General features: G+C 44.0%; 1 protein-coding gene across 6 annotated transcripts in view; it reads left to right on the top strand.

Moving 5' to 3' along the window:
- Window positions 1-9,260, top strand: part of ehbp1 (EH domain binding protein 1) — a 451,976-nt gene that overhangs the window by 427,655 nt on the left and 15,061 nt on the right. The gene's annotated exons all lie outside the window — the stretch shown is intronic.

Below are 9,260 nucleotides of genomic sequence, written 5' to 3' on the forward strand. Positions count from 1 at the left end.
CAGAAGAAAAAAAAAGAAAAGAGATGGACACTTTTACGGAGCGGAGAAGGGACGCCTCGCCGGGGTCCGGGACCGAGGCCCCTTCCCTCGAGAGGGCCCCACCGGGAGCCGTAGCTGAGGCGATCCGCGAGAAGGGCCCGACGCACGTCCAGGGTCACTACCGCGCCCACCGCACCGACACCCCGCCTCGTCCGCTTTCGCCGCGGCCGGCGTCACGCGCAGCAGGTAAGCAGCTTACCTGCCCGCCACCCCCGTGGCCGGGGGCTCGTAACATGGGTCACTCCGCGCGCTCCGCCCGCGCAGCTTACCTGCTTGCCACCCCTGTTGCCGGGGGCGCGTAACAGGGGTCACTCCGCGCGTAGTGCGCTCATGAAAGGGGTGGGGCTCACCCTGGTTGATATAGAGAGCAGGACGGTGGCCATGGAAGTTGGAACCCGCTAAGGAGTGTGTAACAACCCACCTGCCGAATCAACTAGCCCTGAAAATGGATGGCGCTGGAGCGTGGGCCCATATCTGGCCGTCGCCGGCAGCGAGACGCGCTTGGAGGTGCGCTCAGCGCGGCTCCCATATGATTGCGCACTGGTGTGCGTCTGGGTCGTGACAGCGTGGCACGCGAATGTCTGTGCATTGGATCAGTCTCCTTTCTTTAACAGGCAAAAGCTTTATAACCTCACCATACCTGCCAACTTTTAAATCAGAAAAACCTAGTAGCCAGGGTCCAAGGGCCGCAGGCCCCGGTAGGTCCAGGACAAAGTCCTGGTGGAGGGTTCAGGGCTTCGCCCCCCGACGCAAAATGACTATTAGCATTCAGACAGGTTAAAATGTTGCTAAAACCATCACTTTTCTATCAGTCACAGTGACTTTTCAAAACAAAAATATTACAGCAAAAATCATATGGGTTGATTGACATGTTTATTCTGTAAGCTAACTTCAATAGTTTGAAATTATTTTGACAGTTAATGCCAGTTATCCTGTCAACCTTTCACAAGACTTCAATTTGTTAATTGAAAGTATAAATAGTATAAACACTTTTTACAGTATGTCGTGCTGTGAAATACAGCCGACAGGATTGTGCATGCATGGTGCAGGAGAACAAAGGACTTCTTTCATTTAAGGTTTGTGATAAACCATCAAACTCATTCGTTAAAAGGACTCTATAGTAATATAAAGCGAATTTTTCTGGACATTATCATGCAAGAAAAGTTTATTTTTGGGATCGCGATCACCGCGTAATGATTTTTAAAGGTTGCATTACATTATTAACTGTCCCATGTGATCAGCCAGTGCGATTGGAAGTCCATGCTCAATTATTGCCTCCGTAAATAAAACTTCGGCATTTATCACATCCAAAGAATCTGTTTGGGCGACGAAAAACGTTGAAAGTTTTCCACTTGTATCGCTAGCAACGGCATTATTGTGTTTTTTTGTCCCAACGTGGTCTTTTACATCGCTAATTCCTCCGTGTCCGATCGAAAAATCTTGTCTGCACAAGGTGCAATTCGCGTAGTTTTCACCCTTTTTTTAATTTTTTTATTAATATTAGATATATAACAACGGGCGGATGGTGGGCGGATGCAGTTCTGATCAAACGTTACATCGGGTGGATGGCGGATGGTTGACGACTTTCTGACGCGGTTGCGGATGAAATAATTGCCTATCCGCGCATCTCTAATCCACCCACACTGCTCTTCCGATATATCGAACGCAAAGCATGTTTTCCCATTCCCCAAATTCCTGGTTTTCCTGAAAAATCCGGTAATTTTCTCCCCATTGAAAATGAATTGACCATTTCTCGAACATGCACAATTCCCACATTTCTCACCCCATTGGAACCGTTCTACCATCCGCACACTCATTTCACCTTGGACGATCAAACTACCATTTTCCAAGTTTAAAAAAATTCCTGCAATTCCCAGAATTCCTGTTTCTCCAAAGTCCTGTTTTCACAGTCCACATTTTTGAACCGTTTCTGACCATTCCACTTTCAAAACATTCCTCTTAGTTTGGACAACAAAAGTACAATTTTGGTTTCTGTACAAATTCCCGGTTTTCCCGGAATTTCAAAATACCCATTCTCAATTCAAACACGTCAACATTGTTTAACCGATTGTGAAACTTAACAACACCAACCCTTTCATAGCATCTATGACAATTGCAAGTATCAATATTTTCAAAAATTCCCGGTTATCCCCGAATTTGCAGGAAATTCCCATTCAAATTAATGGACGTATTCATTGCCATAATTTCTCAAAATTTTGCCATTTTTTTTAAAGCTGATTCCGAACTTTCAACCATCTACCCACACTGTTCTTCCAATATATCGAACACAAAGCATGTTTTCCCATTCCACAAATTCCTGGTTTTCCTGGAAAATCCGGTAATTTTCTCCCCATTGAAAATGAATTGACCATTTTTCGAACATGCACAATTCCCACATTTCTCACCCCATTGGAACCGTTCCACCATCCGCACACTCATTTCACCTTGGATAATCAAACTACAATTTTCCAAGTTAAAAACAATTCCAGGATTTCCCAGAATTCCTGTTTCTCCAAAGCCCTGTTTTCACAGTCCACAATTTTCAACCGTTTTTGACCATTCCACTTTCAAAACATTCCTCTTAGTTTGGACCACAAATTTACTATTTTTGTTTTCGTACAAATTCCCGGATTTCCGAAATACCCATTCTCAATTCAAGCTCTTGCTACGTCAACATTGTTCAACCGATTCTGAAAAATAACAACACCAACCCTTTCATATCCATCCATCCATTTTCTACCGCTTGTCCCTTTTGGGGCCGCGGGGGTTGCTGGAGCCAATCTCAGCTGCATTCGGGCGGAAGCCGGGGTACACCCTGGACAAGTCGCCAATCATCTAGGACAATTGTGCTAGTACCAATATTTTTAAAAACTCCCGGTTTTCCAGAAATACCCCAAATTCCAGGAAATTGGTATTCAAATAAATGGACGTATTCATAGTCTACAATGCCCTAATTTCCTAAAATGTTGCGCATTTTTTTAAACCCGATTCCGAACTTTCAACCCACTCTGCTCTTCCAATATATCGAACGCAAAGCATGTTTTCCCTTTCCCAAAATTCCCGGTTTTCCCAGGAATTGCGGTAATTTTCTTCCCATTAACAATGAATGGGAAATATGCTATGGACTGCATATCCCACATTTCTCATCCAATTTGAACCGTTCCAAAATCCACACAGTCCACTCACCCTGGACATTCAAGCCAGCATGTTTTCCCGCTCTAAAAATTCCCTGATTACCCAGAATTACCACACATTTTCCCCCATTGAAAATGAATGGGCAATACACAAACCTCTCCATGTCCCACATTTCTCCACGGATTCAAACCGTTCCAACATCCACACACTACACCCACCCTGGACATTCCAGCGTTTCAGTTCCGCTCATGCACATCGCGTCGTAGTTTTAAAGGCCTACTGAAATGCGATTTTCTTATTTAAACGGGGATAGCAGGTCCATTCTATGTGTCATACTTGATCATTTCGCGATATTGCCATATTTTTGCTGAAAGGATTTAATAGAGAACATCGACGATAAAGTTTGCAACTTTTGGTCGCTGATAAAAAAGCCTTGCCTGTACTGGAAGTAGCAGACGAGTAGCGTGACGTCACAGGTTGTGGAGCTCCTCACATCCGCACATTGTTTACAATCATGGCCACCAGCAGCGAGAGCGATTCGGACCGAGAAAGCGACGATTTCCCCATTAATTTGAGCCAGGATGAAAGATATGTGTATGAGGAAAGTGAGAGTGAAGGACTAGAGGGCAGTGGGAGCGATTCAGATAGGGAAGATGCTGTGAGAGGCGGGTGGGCCCTGATATTCAGCTGGGAATGACTAAAACAGTAAATAAACACAAGACATATATATACTCTATTAGCCACAACACAACCAGGCTTATATTTAATATGCCACAAATTAATCCCGCATAACAAACACCTCCTCCCGTCCATATAACCTGCCAATACAACTCAAACACCTGCACAACACACTCAATCCCACAGCCCAAAGTGCTGTTCACCTCCCCAAAGTTCATACAGCACATATATTTCCCCAAAGTTACGTACGTGACATGCACATAGCGGCACGCACGTACGGGCAAGCGATCAAATGTTTGGAAGCCGCAGCTGCATGCGTACTCACGGTACCGCGTCTGCGCATCCAACTCAAAGTCCTCCTGGTAAGAGTCTCTGTTGTCCCAGTTCTCCACAGGCCAATGGTAAAGCTTGACTGTCATCTTCCGGGAATGTAAACAATGAAACACCGGCCGTGTTTGTGTTGCTGCAGTCGGCCGCAATACACCGCTTCCCACCTACAGCTTTCTTCTTTGCTGTCTCCATTGTTCATTGAACAAATTGCAAAAGATTCACCAACACAGATGTCCAGAATACTGTGGAATTTTTGCGATGAAAACAGACGACTTAATAGCTGGCCACCATGCTGTCCCAAAATGTCCGTGACGTCACGCGCTGACGTCATCATACCGAGACGTTTTCAGCAGGATATTTCGCGCAAAATTTAAAATTGCACTTTAGTAAGCTAACCCGGCCGTATTGGCATGTGTTGCAATGTTAAGATTTCATCATTGATTTATAAACTATCAGACTGCGTGGTCGGTAGTGGTGGCTTTCAGTAGGCCTTTAATATTCAGATTGTACCAGCGGGTTATGGGCGACATTGTCCAGTGAGGACCTACAGAGTGATGCTGGTCAGTGTTTGGACCGCCTCAGGGTGGCTTTCTTTCTCCCTAAAAGGAACAGCAGCCGTGATTGTTATCTTTAATTTGATTTGCCTTCCTGGAAGGAGCGGCGCTAAAGCCAACCGGACTGCGCCGGCGCCCATGGAGGGCACTTCCTCTCACTGTATCCATTTGAGGCGTGCGAGTGAAACAAGAGAAGCAATCAGATAGGCCGCCTGTCGGCGTGTGTGTATCGCTTATATCTTCCGCCAATGCGTGAGATGGTATCTCCTCGCGGTGATAGTCGAGGTATGTTCTGTTTGGGGTCCTTTCTCTGTCAAACATGGCGCCAAACCTCGCCTGAAAGATGCTGGGATCCAAAATGGCGAGCTATGATGCTTATGTTTCATTTTCAAGGCTAGATATTGTGTTCATGTGCCAATAATTGTGCGTGTGTGTTGGGGGTCATCTAAGGTCATAGGTCCACATGCTCCTCTCTCCCTTATGTCTCTCTTTCCTCACCTTTTCCTCCTCCCTCCTACCTGCCTCCCCTCGCTCCTTCTCCCGGTTTATAATCCCTTCTCTGCGTCTTCCAGGCCAATGTCACAGCAGCTTAATATTTGCCGTGATTATTTGCTTGTTTTATGGGACTTGCAGGCGGCACAATGAATGAACCCCCACCCCCGCCCCTCCCCCGCTGCCGGTGGCGTCCGTTTCAAAGTTGACTACAGTAATCCACCCGCTTCTTATTCGGCTAAATCCTGCCTTCCTAAATGAAATGACATACATCTGCTGGCTCAGAGTGACGCCGACGCGCACGTGACGCGGCGTGCCGCCACTCGCGCTCTTCAAGTCCCGGGGAAACTTTCTGTCGTCACCCGGTGTGACACGTTACCGCAGACCAGGCAGGTCCAAAGTTTTTACATTTAGAAAAGTGCTCAGTTGAACTTTTTGTTGTTGTTTTTTTAACATAAACAAACAATTAAATGTTGGTCAAAATACTTACCGTATTTTTCGGAGTATAAGTCGCACAGGAGTATAAGTCGCACCTGCCGAAAATGTCAGGAATTGTAGGTGACGAACCCCAAGATGCAGAGAAGGCAGAAGGCATTGTTCGGGAAAACATGATTTAATGTTCATAAAATAAAGGAAAAAACACAAACCAGGAACTAGGAACAGGAAACAGGATGCCAGGAAAACAGGAACTGGAAGACGAGGAACAAAAAGACAGCAAGCTACAAACAACTACAATATATAGCTTACCGCTTACAGATACACTGGCATCGACAAGTAGGAATGACAAGAAGTATTAGCGACAATAATCCAGCACTGACTGGAGGAGAAGGCAGGTTTAAATAGCAGCTGGCTGATTGACACCAGGTGTGGCCAGGTGCCAATCAGCCACAGCTGAGGGGACACAGCACTCAGGGAGACAAGTAGGAAATAACCAAAATAAGAGCGCCGACAGGAAATAAAGACAAACAGGAAAAACTCAAAACATTACTAAACTGTCAGTGACAAACCTGACAGAAAATGCATTATAAAGAAAGAAAAAAACATACCGGTATATAAATCGCACTGGAGCCCGGCCAAACTATGAAAAAAACTGCGACTTATACTCTGAAACATACGGTAGTTACATATTGAGAAGAAGACGAAAACATCCTTCATAGAGATGTCCGATAATATCGGACTGCCGATATTATCGGCCGATAAATGCTTTAAAATGTAATATCGGAAATTATCGGTATCGGTTTCAAAAAGTAAAATGTATGACTTTTTAAAACGCCGCTGTGGTACACGGACGTAGGGAGAAGTACAGAGCGCCAATAAACCTTGAAGGCACTGCCTTTGCGTGTCGGCCCAGTCACATAATATCTACGGCTTTTCACACACACAAGTGAACAGCCATACAGGTCACACTGAGGGTGGCCGTACAAACAACTTTAACACTGTTACAAATATGCGCCACACTGTGAACCCACACCAAACAAGAATGACAAACACATTTCGGGAGAACATCCGCACCGTAACACAACATAAACACAACAGAACAAATACCCAGAACCCCTTGCAGCACTAACTCTTCCAGGACGCTACATTATACACCTCAACCCCGCCCACCTCAACCTCCTCATGCTCTCTCAGGGAGAGCATGTCCCAAATTTCAAGCTGCTGTTTTGAGGCATGTTAAAAAAAAAAAATAACGCACTTTGTGACTTCAATAATAAATATGGCAGTGCCATGTTGGCATTTTTTTTTCCATAACTTGAGTTGATTTATTTTGGAAAACCTTGTTACATTGTTTAATGCATCCAGCGGGGCATCACAACAAAATTAGGCATAATAATGTGTTCATTCCACGACTGTATATATCGGTATTGGTCATTAAGAGTTGGACAATATCGGCAAAAAAGCCATTATCGGACATCTCTAGTCTTAATAACATCCATCCATTTTGTACCGCTTGTCCCTTTCGGGGTCGCAGGGAGTGCTGGAGCCTATCTCAGCTTCATTATCAATAATTATTGCTATCGACTGATACAAAAAAACTTATATCGTGTGATACAGTTTCCACACTGCAAAAACTGAAATCTAAGTAAGATTACATATCTCAAATAAGGGTGATATTTGCTTATTTTCTGTCTGATAAGATAATTCTTCTCACTAAGCAGATTTTATGTTAGAGTCTTTTACTTATTTTAAGGGTTTTGGTCCTAAATGATCTCAGTAAGATATTACAGCTTGTTGCTGAGATTTGATGACCTATATTGAGTAAAACATGCTTGAAACTAGAATATCAAGTGTTGCAAAGCTGTGTCATCAACACTCACAAGTATAAAACTACTTTTTTAAAGTAATCATTTCTTATTTCAAGCATGAAATAAAAAATCATGACTTTGACACAATTGTGTCTCATAATTAAAACAGATGACATCCAAATGGACTTTGCTGTTTTATTTTCAATGAAACAATAGAACAACGTACTCATATAGTAGTACAGTTGGCACAGTACAGTAAACTGACAGTTAATATTCAAACATTTAACATTTCTAACAATTTTGAACAGAAATAGTTCATGCACATTCAGGTAAATTCTTCAAAATTACAATTTTAAAAAATGTGGCCGGGGGCCGGGCTGTATATATGCGCACTAATTGACTGAAAGAGCACGCACTTGGCGCGATGATGTCATGTTATGGATGGGAAAATGCATTTTTAGACCATATGATTTGCCTGAGTGGCTAGGAGACCCCGAGAGTAACAAGCGGTTGCCTTGCTGCCTTTCCATTAAGAACAATAAAAAAAAATGTAGTATAAGTTTGCTGGTTTCAAAAAATTTAATGCAGAGCGCATATCATTATGTCAAGATAATGGCACTAGCATTTACTTCATTTAAAGGGGAACATTATCACCAGACCTATGTAAGCGTCAATATATACCTTGATGTTGCAGAAAAAAGACCATATATTTTTTTAACCGATTTCCGAACTCTAAATGGATGAATTTTGGCGAATTAAACGCCTTTCTAATATTCGCTCTCGGAGCGATGACGTCACAACGTGGCGTCACATCGGGAAGCAATCCGCCATTTTCTCAAACACCGAGTCAAATCAGCTCTGTTATTTTCCGTTTTTTCGACTGTTTTCCGTACCTTGGAGACATCATGCCTCGTCGGTGTGTTGTCGGAGGGTGTAACAACACGAACAGGGACGGATTCAAGTTGCACCAGTGGCCCAAAGATGCAAAAGTGGCAAGAAATTGGACGTTTGTTCCGCACACTTTACCGACGAAAGCTATGCTACGACAGAGATGGCAAGAATGTGTGGATATCCTGCGACACTCAAAGCAGATGCATTTCCAACGATAAAGTCAAAGAAATCTGCCGCCAGACCCCCATTGAATCTGCCGGAGTGTGTGAGCAATTCAGGGACAAAGGACCTCGCTAGCACGGCAAGCAATGGCAGCAGTTTGTTCCCGCAGACGAGCGAGCTAAACCCCCTGGATGTCTTGGCTCACACCGAAGATGATCAAGAGAAGAATATCGACCCTAGCTTCCCTGGCCTGCTGACATCAACTCCAAAACTGGACAGATCAGCTTTCAGGAAAAGAGCGCGGATGAGGGTATGTCTACAGAATATATTAACTGATGAAAATTGGGCTGTCTGCACTCTCAAAGTGCATGTTGTTGCCAAATTTATTTCATATGCTGTAAACCTAGTTCATGGTTGTTAGTTTCCTTTAATGCCAACAAACACATACCAATCGTTGGTTAGAAGGTGATCGCCAAATTCGTCCTCGCTTTCTCCCGTGTCGCTGGCTGTCGTGTCGTTTTCGTCGGTTTCGCTTGCATACGGTTCAAACCGATATGGCTCAATAGCTTCAGTTCCTTCTTCAATTTCGTTTTCGCTACCTGCCTCCACACTACAACCATCCGTTTCAATACATGCGTAATCTGTTGAATCGCTTAAGCCGCTGAAATCCGAGTCTGAATCCGAGCTAATGTCGCTATAGCTTGCTGTTCTTTCCGCCATGTTTGTTTGTGTT

This window comes from Nerophis lumbriciformis, linkage group LG02 (genome assembly GCF_033978685.3).
Source record: "Nerophis lumbriciformis linkage group LG02, RoL_Nlum_v2.1, whole genome shotgun sequence".
NCBI lineage: Eukaryota > Metazoa > Chordata > Actinopteri > Syngnathiformes > Syngnathidae > Nerophis > Nerophis lumbriciformis.